A 13,455-nucleotide genomic window follows, 5' to 3' on the forward strand; every position below is an offset into this window, starting at 1 on the left:
GTACTGCACATTTCACACTCCTGTATTCCCTCCACTAATCTTAACAGAGCAAGACTCAATAACTCAGGCAAATCAAAATGTTCACTCCAGCAAGCACCGGCAGATAAAGGAAAACAGCAATGGAAAAGAGGCAGAAGATGTGAGTCCTTAAAAGGAAAGTATTACTCTCTTCATCTTCCAAATCTCTAACACATCTACCAACTGAGAGAGAGCCCAGCAGAAACATAAGCAGTGTCTTGATTATAAGATTTCCTTCACACAGTACAATATTTTAAGTATTCTTTTCAAGTTCATTTGATATTCAAACTTGAGAAGGCGCAACTGCCTACCTAATCAGAAGTCTAAAATTTCAATCAAGTGTCAGGAAATAAAAGATTTTCATTATACAGGAAAGCAGTAATAGTATACCATCTAGGTTTCTAAATATTGTACAGGACTTGTTACCTATTAAACGTTTGGGTAAAATCTCACAAAGTGAGAGTTACCAAATTATTAGGCTAAGAAAATAAAATCATTAAAACAAAATCTTTAAGTAGTGTTCTATCTTACAAATGCTGTCATAAAAATTAAAAATTGTTATCAGCATATTTTAAATAGATGTTATTACTCTCAAAAAGCAAATATGTGATTTAAAAATTAATACCACCATCTATATGTCTGTTCATAGGAGAATACAGATTTTAATTCCATTAAATATACTGCTGTTGCCTTACACAAAACCATTCAGGTGTGCACATCAGTGTAGAAACATACTAATTCAACTTCTGAGAAAATGCACCTTTTACAAATTTAAAATCCAAATGAATTCACTGGAGTGGCAGAATTTAATAGTGTACTTTCCCACAGAAACAAATTCCTCATAACTTAAAATTGAATAAATATTTGCATGGCTGAAACTCAAAACTCGGGTGTTCCCTTCACCACCTGCCCCTCTTGGCTGAGTCTGTGGCTCCAGGGACTGACACCCAGGAGTACAGCGTGCACGGAGCTGGGCTCACAGCGTGACCAGGTATCCTCACCTGGAAAATGGGATGACACCATCTTCTCTGGAGGGTGGCTGTGGGGATGTAACGAGGTCACAGGTGAAAACTAAGCACCATAGACCTGGCCGAGAGGGAACTGATGGAACAAACAAGTGCCAGCCGCTGTTCTCAAGCTCTACGTGCATTATAAAGCCAATCCTCACAACAATCCTACATTACCTCCTTTTCACAGTTAAGAAAATCAAGGCACAGAGAGGCTAGCCGCCTCCTCCCCAGACTCGAGGGCCCATCCTCTTCACCAGCACACGCTGCTGCTGCTGCTGCTGCTGCTGCTGCTTCCGTGGATGAGAGGCCCGGGAAGCAGTACTCCTCCCCCCGGATCCTTAAGGCCACCATTCCCTAACCGGTACCTCCAGCTGGGCCAGGACTGCTGGAGATGGCATGAAGATACAAATTATGGGAAATACTGCGTGTGCACCCTTTTGGGTTGAGGCATACAATCCCGCTGAAGCTCCAGGCCAGAATCTGCCATTAGAAAGCCACCCTCTTCGTAGCTTTGGGAGCTCTATTTTAAGCTTCCAACACACACACTGGAACCCACCATTGCTGCAGTATGAGAACCAGTATGCTATCACAGTTAAAAGCACATGGTTAAAAGTCAGACCACCTGGTTTCAAACCCCAGTTCCACCACCCACAAATGAAGTGGACCTGAACGATTTCTGGCCTTCATTTTCCTCATTTGCAAAAGGAGAGTAAAAACAGTCTTTAGTCTCAAAGGATTATCATATGGCTAAGTAACACACTGAGTTTTAAAATTTATTTGATAACGTTATTAAATAGGTTTATGCATCCACAGGGCTTAACATAGGGTCTTGGGTACATGGCAAGTGCTCAATAAATGTTAGCTATTACTAGATAGTTTAGTAACTTGGAAAGATTTCATGATATTTGTTAATTTAAAAAGTCACAGAATGATTATCTAACATGACCTTATTTGGTCATTAAAAAAACCCCCAAATTATAGAAGTATATACATATAGGTATAAATTCTGCTCTATAAACATAGAACTTTATATAAGAACAGAAAAAAAACAGAAAACAAAACCAACCTGTTGAAAAAAAAAGAACTTTATCTCTTTATATACTAACCCAAACACACAGATAACCATGGGTAATCCTTACTTTTTTGTGTCTCCCAAATTTTCTATAAGTGAATGTGCTTATCTTAAAATGAGGGGGAAAACACCCATGTTTTTAAAAGGCAATTACCGTGATAAGCAGCTGCAATGGGTGTGAATAGCATCACTCTCAACCACCAAAATTAACAGTAGAATGGCATAACTAACAAAAAGTATGAAATATTTATTTCCAGATTAATCAATCAATCTGCAGCTCTGTTGGGCAAAAATTGGTTAGAAAGAATACGAATGTCCTAGAGCTACTAAGATACCCAATTATTAAAGGGCAACAGAACAGTGGTCAGTAATGTTTAGCAGAGGTCAGGAATTGGTAGTTTTAGATGGCAATCTAGTAGTCTACAAAAATTTGCAATCTGTAAACCTTTCCACTAATCAATTATACTTTTGGGCGTCTATTACTACATATTCCATCATACAAATAAGCAAGCAAATCATAATGGCAAGGAACTGGAGACAATCTAAATGTCACCCACAAAAAGTCAAAAGCCAATATGGATAGTAGAGCCAAAAGATGGGCTACTTTGGGATTATTAAGGCAGATCTGCATGTACAGAAAGAAAAAAAACAAGTTATGGATAATAAGAATTATATGATCACCATTTTCCTTGAAAATCAAACTATCTAAATACTACCTAAATTTAGGAGAAAGGTCTAGAAAAGTTACAAACTATTACTGATATGACAATCCTGTGGCATGAGATGGTTGGGTATAGGGAGGGGTGGACCTTACCTACATTCACTTCTTCAATAGTACATTTTGATATAGCTGGAGTGTTTTAGGGGCATGGATTACTTTGTAAAATTCTTAGAGGCAGTGGATTCATGCAGAATTAATGAGATACTGTGTGTGGAAATACTCCTACCTCAATCCCAGATGGTAGCACCCTTACCCTTTAGTGGAAATAACTTGGACAAATGATAAATTCTTTCCACCAATGAATTAACACTTCCAGCACCATTCCCACATATTCATGCATACAAGTCTTCACATTGAGGCCCTGCTTTGTCGGAGCATAATCTGTGGGGATCTAGCCCATCAGGGAAGACTTGCCCCACCTCCCCACCCCGAACCCCAATGGCTGTGAAGAGGAAAGATAGAAAGAATACTGGCAAACATGGCAAAGGGGAACTGTTCCTCTGGTTTAATTTTAATCTAAACTTGGTAGGAGAAAAGAGGGGAGAGACTGACTTTGATTTATAACTATTGAGATTCTTTTCAAAAAATAATGTTCTTACTCTGCCAACCTTCCATGACTCAAGCAACTGATCGGTGTATTTCTCTCCTTCAAGAGAGCAGCTGATGAAGTCACAGAGGTGTGTACCTAGAGTTATGCCACACCACCTGAGATTTCTTTGTACACTGACTTCTCTTGCTAATCTTTTCATCTGTTTTGGTTGTGGCTCCCCAAATGATTTGTTAGTTGTCGTTTTTTGTTTGTCTTTCACGGCACTGTCACATCAGAGAAGACGCAGAGGATGGGGAAAGAGCATGAGTCCAGGTGTCAGGGGCTAAGGTTCCCAGGGCCACTTCTAGCATTTCCTGAGCAACCCTGAGCTGCTCACCATTTCTCTCGTTTTCAGTTTCCACATCTGTAAAATAAGGAGGTTGAACTAGATGATCGTTAGGGAATTTCTGCCTATTATCTATGTTTTTTACATTTTCATGGGACTTCATATGGAATTGAGTAGAGCTATTCATATCAAAATGTCTTCTTTACAGTGTTATAACAATGTGCACACCTGGTCTTCACAACCATTTGTTCAACAAACTAGATACTACCAAATCCTAATAACAATTTATTAAGCATAAACCATTTACAAGGAACAATTTAAAGCATTTTACGTGTATTAACTCATTTACTCTCACAATAGCCCAAAGAGTTATCCACCCCATTACAGAGGACAAAACTGAGAACCAGAGAGCTTTCTTGCCTGAGGTCACACAGCTAGAATGTGACAAAGCCAAGATTCCAACACATTTAACTATTATACCCTACTGTCTTTATTGTAGGAGTTGAGGGAATATATAGTACGGGAGCTGCTTTTCAAACTGAACACACACACAGGTACTCACTTTTCTACCAAGTCACCTTGAGATGAAATTACAATCAAATCATCCTTATTCCAAATGAGTGACAGGGATGTGAACTACGTAAGAGCAGACAAAACATTAGATATTATAGCAATTCAAAAAAATTATTTTTGAAAAATCTAGTGAATAGAGACGTCAAATTGCCAGGCTTTCCCCGAACTGCCATTCCCTTCTATTTGTGCTTCCAGGTAGATCTCCCTGTACTGAAACTTCTCTTCCACCAACTAAACTGAGCTCCTGGCCAACAGGCCTGGTATCGTACTGTTTGTACTCTGCTTTGCCATGAACTATCATAAATGACCCATGGTAGGATCCAGTAAAACATTCGCTGAACAAATGTCCACTAAGTTCAATGACGTATTAGTTTTAGTGTGAGGTATACTCCTTTAATACTGTGATAGACAAGAATCCACACTTAAGCCATGCTGCACCTTGGAATGGTGTTCAATTCAGTCTTGATTGGTGCTAGGGAAGCAGCAAGGTGGCCTTGTATATCAATCAAGAGCATGACAGTTTAGAGATGGTCCACCACTTTCAAATTCTTCCAATATATATGTAAGAAAGCATCATATTCTTACAAGAGGATTAAGAACAAAAAAGAAGCACTGTTTTAACATCTATTTTACTTTGTAAGGTTGAAAGTAGCCAATAAGATCAAGTAAAAAGGGCACCTGGGTGGCTCAGTGGGTTAAACCTCTGCCTTTGGCTCAGGTCATGATCTCAGGGTCCTGGGATCGAGCCCCATATCAGGCTCTCTGCTCAGCAGGGAGCCTGCTTCACCCTCTCTTTTTGCCTGCCTCTCTGCCTACTTGTGATCTCTGTCAATAAATAAATAAAATCTTTAAAAAAATCAAGTAAAAAAAGTTACCATTCATTGATATTTTATTCCTAAATGTATTAAAGACAACTGGAATAACAATAATAACAACAACAAAACCTACCATAATTCATGAATTTGTAATACTGTAATCATGTATCTGTAGTAGCTTTTTCAAGAACTCAGCTCAAATTTAGTCATCGGTTACAGTTCTCAAATCGTGGTCCTAGGACTAGTGGCATCAGTATAGCACCTAGAAATTTTCAAAAATGCAAATTCTCCAGGCACCTGGGTGGCTCAGTCAGTCAAGCTTCTGACTTCAACTCGGGTCATGATCTCAAATAAAATGTCTCTCTCAAACAACATCTTTTAAAAAAAATGCAAATTCTCAAGTCCCACTCTAGGTCTAAAGATTCAGAACCTCTGGGAGTGGAACCTACAAATCAGTGTTCTAACAGAACCTCCATGGGATTCTGATGCATCAAACTTGAGATCATGGTTCTACTCTACAGAATGTGCTTCAGAAGAAGTTAGAATTCTACTTAAGCAGTTTAGAATATGGAATGCCAAAAGAATTCTTACTTAAGGGTGCTGCAGAATGGATTTCAGGAATAATGCAAAAGTGTTCCAGAATACTCGGTGGAGGTTGAACATAATAGTTCTAGAGAGTGTCTGGCTAAGGCTTACTAAACCTCAGTGGGTGGGAGAACCTATGAAAAACAAATTCAGCAGGTGAGATTGATATATCCTATTCACACACTCTACAACCCAGCAAGTCCACATCTAGCTACAAATCTCAGAGAGACTCTTGCACCTATGTGCCAAGAGGCAGGAACATCAACAGTGGCATCCTCACAGGAGCCAAGGAGCACAAGAGCATGACCTTGGAAGCAACGCGAACACCCCTCCACAGGAGGATGAGTAAACTGTGGCACATATGCAAAATGGAATCTCATGCCACAATCAGAAACTGCAGTGACACATAATCTAGAGGACTGTCAGCAAATACTAAGTGGATGAATTTCAGCATTATAGTAAGTGAAAAAATGCCTCAGAAGACAGGGCATGTGACATAGACGTTAATCGTGAATGTGTTTGGAAAACTCAGAGATGCAGTAAAGCTGTTTTAAAAGATACCAAGGGAATGATGGCTGTAAGATTCAGTAAACAGGGGGTGCCTGGGTGGCTTAGGAAGTTGAGTGACTGACTCTTGATTTTGGCTCAGGTTTTGATCTCAGCAACATACAAACAAGCCTTGCATCCAGCTCTGGGCTCAGCAGAGTCTGCTTGTCCCTCTGCTTCTGCTCCTTCCCCAACTCACACTCTGCCTCTCTCTCTCTCCTCTCTCTCAAATAAATAAATCAATCTTAAAAAAAAAAAAAAAGATTCAGTAAACAGTTGCCTCAGGTGAGACAAGTAGGGCAAAGGGCTGGATGGGCCCAATGGTCATAGAGAGATTACTGTCAAGGTCCTACTTATGGTAGGTAGTACTTAGTATTAAAACTAAGTAAACAGATCAGTTACGAAAATATGTCCTAAGCCAAGCCATATAAACTAATTCTTTGTACCGGAAAGTCCTTTCTTTCTTTCTTTCTTTCTTTTTTTTAATATAGGGGTGCCTGGGTGCCTCAGTTGGTTAAGCATCTGATTCTTGATCTCAACTCAGGTCTGATCTCAGGGTCATGAGTTCAAGCCCTGCACTGGGCTCCAAGTGGAGCCTACATTTAAAAAACAAAATAAAAATTAAAGGACCACCAGGGTGGTTCAGTCAGCTAAGCAGCTGCCTTTGGCTCAGGTCATGATCTCAGGGTCCCAGGACTGAGCCCCACAACGGGCTCCCTGCTTGGCAGGGAATCTGCTTCTTCCTCTTCCTCTACCCCTAAACCCCCATTCAGGTGTGCATGCATGAATGCAAGTGTGTGTGCACTCTGTCTCATAATCTTTTAAAAAATAAAAAATAAATTAAAAAAAATATATATATATACACTGTTCCTCAAATATGTCAAACGCTTCTAAATTTTACCCAGTCCTGGCTATGACACACTAAGAGCTCTGGGTCCTCAGCCTGACAACCGCCAAGGCAGGGGCTAACCTGTTTGGGGTCACAGAATCCAAAGCCAGTGACTCTCCCATCTTAAAAGTACAAGAACAAGCAGTTTCGGCTATAGTTTCAGAGCACCTATGGAGCCATTCAGATCTACATGGGATCCATCGACAAGGAGTGAAGACTTGAAACTCCTGCACTAGTTAATTACAAGAAACTGGGGGCGGGGCAGCACTCAACTTTCAGTTGATGTGGGTCATCAGCTATGCCATCCTTACAATGGCCCCAGAAAGGAGGACATAGAGCACCATTTTATTGATGGAAGAATCAGACTCAGAGAGATTAAGTAACTTGTCTACTTATAAACATGGGGGCGGAAATAAAAACCTAGCTTTTAATAATGTGGAAGCTAAGAATAAAAACTAGCTATTTATGATTCCAAAGCCTCACAGATCCTGTCCTCCTCTTGATTCTCACCAAGTATCCCAAGTAAATGATATAAATTCTCTGGGCCCAACTCTTCATTATAAAATAACACAGCTGATGATGGGTTGCATTTATTGACGATTTCTAGGATGTCTTCTTGAGTTTATATTTTAGATCTTACATGCAAGGATATTTCTAGAACTTGAATACAGAATAAAAGATTAATGTTGAAGATGACAACCTGTAGATAGGAAAGTACAGACAAGCAAATAATCTACTGGCAAAGGACCAACAAACTCAAGACTGGGATCCTCATAACATAGACTAACTCTCAGATAAAGAGCAGATACAATGCCTGGTACCCATCTTGGATTGTAGGTAGCTACTGGCCACTTGTTAAATTCTATACCTGATTTTAAATTCATCTATAGTGCTATGATTTCTTTAGAGTAATACACTTCCAGCAATCTCCTCCCAACTTGATGTTTCCAAAACATTAAGGTTCCATTTTCAGCAGCCCTGGCACAAAAATATTATACCTAACTAGGCAATTAATGGTCAGGGCCTGGCTGATAGTCTTAGCCATGACAATGAGAATTGTGAAGGTCAGGTAAATACTTCAGAAGTTGGACTGACAAACATGATGACAAGTATACAAAAGGGAGGCTTGTGCTCGCTTCAGCAGCACGTATACAAAAGGGAGGCATTCATTCTCTCATGTAAAAGTCAGTCTTTGGTAGTAGACAGAGAACAAAGTCACTTAGATAAAGAGAACAGAGGAGTAAGTTTAATAAAATCGGGTTTGGTTAAGTATGTGATGATAATGAGCTCAGTGTAGAACTTACTGGGTTTAGAGATATCCTCATAAGATATTTAAATGGAGATAAAACTCTAGGGCTTGGAGATCAAAAGACGTCAGGACAGAATTACGGAGTCATCAATATGTAGTGGGTAGGTGAATCCATACAGAAAAAAGTGGCAAAAAAAAAAAAAAAAAAAAGAAAGAAAAGAAAAAGAAAAAAGAGGCAGCAGAAAGAACCCCAAAGAACATCAACATGTAGCAGGTGAGTCAAAGGGACCTAGATACAAGAGATAAAAGCTGGGGTGGGTTTTAGGAAAGCCACAGGAAAAAAATTTTTTTAAAGAGGATGGGGTGATGAACAGCAGCAAATGCCATGAAAGAGCAAGATCTAAATAGAAAAATATGGTGGATTTGGCCATTAGTGACTTTATGACAAAGCTGAGCAGTAGAAATGAAAATCAGATTTTAGAAAAGTGATCAGCAAATAAGGAGACAATAAATCATTTGCTCACGAAGCTTCATTTCACAGAATGTGAAAACAGACTTCTATAAATGTAGAAAAGTTTTATTAGATGCTCACATATTCACTAGCAACTCAAAAAAAAAAATCTGTCCTTGAGTTAGTTCCTATTCAATTATAGCATTTTTATATCAAATATAAATAATATTAAATACCTGATAAATTTATTTTTCCAGGCACCATTCTGGATATTAACATATTTTCTTATTTAATCACAACCCTAAGAAATAGATATTATTATTCCTAATTTACAAATGAAACTAAGGCACAGAGAAAATAAGCTCCAAGGGTAACCTAAGACTGCATAGCTAATAGTATGATAGTCAAAACCAAAGTCTGACTCAGCAGAGTTAGAGGGAGGGAGGGCAATGTGGGAAGCAAGAGTTAACAGATGAGAACTGTAAATATTACTGGCTAACTGGCTGTAGTTTAATTTCTACTTAAACTCTCTTGAAAGAGAGTTTGTGGCTTCTCTCATCTCAGAATCCTACACTGCTGGAATCTTTTTTTCCCCATGGCCCTTAGGACACTAAGATTCTGTACTGCATTATAATTTTTATTAGCTCTTAACACATTGCAAGCTGCTTGAAAATGGAACCGTATCTTTTTTATTTTTGTATCCCTATTCCCCCAATCTTAAAAGTAAAACATACTCAGTAAAACTTGGTTGTATGAATAATCATTTCTGCCTTCCTCAAGTTTCTGTGGGCTTCAATGAAATACCTTTCAAGTATTTAATTGCTGAGTTGGACGGATGTCTCCTAGATGCTACTTAGACTGTGTTCAGAACATTTTCAGATCATTCAAATCACCAATTTTGGTGCAAATACCCTTCTAAAAATCAAATGTACCTTCCCTGGATCATTTATCATGTAAAGGTTCCCTAGCACCTACCGGTCAAAGGTCATAGTCCTGTTCTCTCACCTTATCACTCACACCCCGCATCTGCCTCCAAGGACCGATCCACCAGTACTTCCTTAACCGTCTACTCGTGTATTCGGCAGAACCCAACACCATGCACTCACCAGGTGAACTCCTTCTCTTCTGTCAAGACACAGCTGAAATTTCCCTTCCTAAAGCCTTGTCATATTTGCAATTTTCATTTTCTATTTTTGCTCTCTCTCCCTTACTGCACTGTTAATTTCCTAAAAACAAACTCCTCAAGGCAACACTCATGTTTCCCCTCTTCAGGCCTGGCAAGAAGCAGCTCTGAAAGCGTTTATTAAAGCATGATTCAGTACTTCTGCTGGTACCATGTATACTGTTGACCCACTACCAAAAGTAAAGATTTCAGGTTGTTTTCCAGTAGCAATAATGAATGGTGCACTTCTCTATTCTAGCTCATCTCATTAACTTGTGAATTCATTACCAGCAAATCATAATCACCATCACCAAAGACACGAAAAAAGCCCTCAGAGAATCAAAATCCTTGGTGTCCTGAGCAAACAGTCAAACCAGTAAGACATATTCACAACTATTGTAAAAGATACACCCCCCCCAATCACTTAAAACACTTTGGAATGTCTCCAATTTAAGGATGGGAAATCAATTAAAATCACACAACTCTGGGTCAGTATCTTTCAACCTTTTAATCTGTAGGTGCATACTACCCAGAAGACTCAAATGTCTACTTTAATGAAACCCGTGTCATATCCAGCTTTGCCAAAGAGCAACTAGGTCAGGTTTTTTGAGAACCCAAGAATATCATCTTTGTGGTGGCCTTCAGGCTTTTGACAAATCATCTGAACAGGGAACACTGTAGTTTCTCATACAGCGCCTCAGCATGTCTGGAAGGGAATGTGCTTTAACAAGTCTTGTCACAAGGCACGATGTGTTATGAGGAGTTCTTCACATTTCATCTTACAATAACAGTCTCTGCAGTTATCTTCAAGCTGCTGCACCCATGTTACTTAATCCTGGGGCTTTTTTATCTTCATGGCACAGATGGGGAAAGAGAGGGAAGGAAGGGATAAAATGACTTAGCTGAAGAGGCCCCACCTCCCCCAAAGAGCCTTCATTTTAACCACCCGCTGCTAATCCTCTTTTCAAAGAACCATTTTGTTTGAGGAGCTTTCACTGACAGCAAGCACAACAGAGGGTCAGCCTGGTCATTAGCTTTTACTTGTTTAGTGTGAATGAACAACCTAAGCTCCCCAGGTCTCTGTGTTATGACAGCTCTGGGAGAAGAGTTTTGATGGATTAACTTTTGCGGACTGAATCCAAGTTCTTAAATCTACCTCTAACTTCTTCTAAATTTCAAGACAGCTTGACTTAAAGTTTAACTCTAACGACATTTTTGTTTCTCTCCAGATCGCTCCTCCTGTTCAAATTTTATTCAGTCTCTTAAATGTGTCAAATCACACCTACCTTTCAGTTCTGGATCAAGGCTACCAGAATTTTCTCCCAAGCCACGCAATGTTCCAAGGCATCCATCATTCACAACCAACTCCAGAGACAGACTCCTAATCTGTGTTGTCAGGGAAGCCCAACAATCTCAAACTGCAGGTAGCTTCCACTTACACTTCTGATCCACTCTTGGAGGACTGCCTCTTCTAATCCTCTCCCCATGACTCTCCCCACCCCCAGAGGGAGATCTCAATTCTCAACGATTCAACAAGAACTGCATCGGCGTTGCAAGATGACATTTTGGCAATCACAACTATGGACCTTGGAATGAGGTAACAATCTAAAGATCCCCCCATTACATGTGCTAAGCACAAATTATTTAGCTGATTCCATTTCCTGGGCCCAAGTGACTTGCAAAACGGCGACCAGCATAGGCTCAAAAGCGGGCAGAGAGCTCACAATTCGGTTTACCGTTCTTGACTATAAAATTCTATACCAAAATATTTTCACACTTGCCTGCCATTCAGATGATGTAAGCTCTTCCCCTTGACTTTTAACTAGATCTCTTCCCCTGCAGCGGCCACGGGCCACTCAGTAACTCATTCTAAGGACTGCCTCTTGCGGCTCGCCCCAACAAATCCCGAAGCCGGCAAACTCCGCAGCCTCCGCGAGCGACACACCGCAGCCCCAAACAGGCCACCCCCTCCTCCCCCACGTCCCCGCGTCGCTCGTCATCCCACACCAGGCGCCACCCTCTCTCCATCCCAGAGAAGGTTTTGGGCTCCCCGGTCCAAGCCCTCCCGCGGGCGCAGTGTGGCAACCGCCTGCGGGAGCGGACCCGAGCTGGCACCTACCTCCCACCTCCTCCTCCAGGCACTGCCGGGGACAAGGCTCGCCCGCCTCCTCCAACGGCCCCAACGGCCGCGCCGAGAAGCGCGGCGCCGAGCCAGGTGCCGGCGCTCACCTCCGCGCCCGCCCTCCGGCTCCCCGCCGGCGCCCGACCCAGACTTCGCCGGCGCCCCCGCCCCTCTTCGGGCGGGCGCGTCACAATCCCCGTCGCGGGGGGAGCGCTCACCGTCACGGCCCCCGAGAGCGGCAGGGACTCACCGCTCGCGGTCCTAGACCGGCTCGCGCAGCCGCGAGGGCCCGCACAGGCGCGGCGGCACGCAGCGCCCCGCGCCTGCGGCCCCGCCTCCGCCTCGGGCTCCCGCCTTCCCCGCCCCCGGCCCGGCTTCGCTCCGCCCCTCGCGGCCACCCCCTGCCTCGGCAGGTTCGCAAGGTTCCCACCCCGCCCCCGCGCCGCCGGCGCCGCAGGCCCAGCCGCCTCCCATTGGCTCCGCCAGTTGCTAGGCGATGAACAACCGCGGCCTGCATTGGCCCCCGGAGTCTCCTCCCCCGCTTCCAAAAAAACCTAGAGAAAAAGAAAACCTTATCCCCAGAGCCGGAGCGGGATGCGGGCGCAGCTGCGGCTGCGGCACCTGTTACGCCCTGTGATTCACCCGGCCGGGTCCTGCTCCCCGCCCCCTCCTTACGCGGGCAGAGCTGGGGCCCCTGGGCTCCGTGGGGGAAGCGAGTCGTGGTTGCTTCAAGGCGCGTATTCCGAGCCTCAGTGAACCCCAGCACCCACCCGAGAAGTAAAAGTGAGGCTCCCAGAAGACCCACGTGCGCTGGCAAAAGTGGAGAAATAAACCAAACAACAGCTGGCACCCAGAATTAGGTCAGGCCCAGGGGAAGGGAGCGTCAGGCGTCGGGGATTGTGGTTGCAAACAACCCAACCCAGGTTAAGTTAGATGTAAAATTAGGGCAAAGAAACGGACCTGGGCAGAAGAGAGCGAGAATACGAACAGATGGCCCTCGTGAACTACAAGTTGATGCAGAAATGTCCCACACCCACTCGGCAAAATATGTGCAGAGAGAATGAATGCCTGTGCGACACCGGTAGACAGGGTCAGATCCGCTCCTCCCCTATTCCATGTCAGCCTAAAATTCTCCAGGGAGGAAAAGGGGCCAGAGAAAAGAAGGGGATCAGATGGTGAAATCGCAGGCATACGAGTTGAGTTATAAACACAAAGATGTGCTCTGATGGATTTTGTTTTTCGTGAAGCCAGTGAATTTACTCAAGAGGGGAGAAAACAGGTTTGGTATTTTAAGGAGGCTCCTGAGAGCACTTTGAAACCTAAATAGTATGAGACAAAAACAAGAAATATGAACACTGAGGAACAAG

At 42.6% G+C, this 13,455-nt stretch overlaps 1 protein-coding gene across 1 annotated transcript in view; it reads right to left on the bottom strand.

The window, feature by feature from the left end:
* LOC111143263 (SSX family member 2 interacting protein) overlaps positions 1-12,372 on the bottom strand; it is a 42,344-nt gene extending 29,972 nt beyond the window's left edge. The window contains exon 1 of the mRNA XM_022496883.1: positions 12,307-12,372. The gene's annotated coding sequence lies outside the window, so the exon portion shown is untranslated. The remainder of the gene's footprint in view (positions 1-12,306) is intronic.
* Positions 12,373-13,455: the final 1,083 nt, after the last annotated feature.

This window comes from Enhydra lutris, unplaced genomic scaffold (assembly GCF_002288905.1).
Source record: "Enhydra lutris kenyoni isolate GAN:26980312 unplaced genomic scaffold, ASM228890v2 scaffoldscaffold9, whole genome shotgun sequence".
Lineage (NCBI taxonomy): Eukaryota > Metazoa > Chordata > Mammalia > Carnivora > Mustelidae > Enhydra > Enhydra lutris.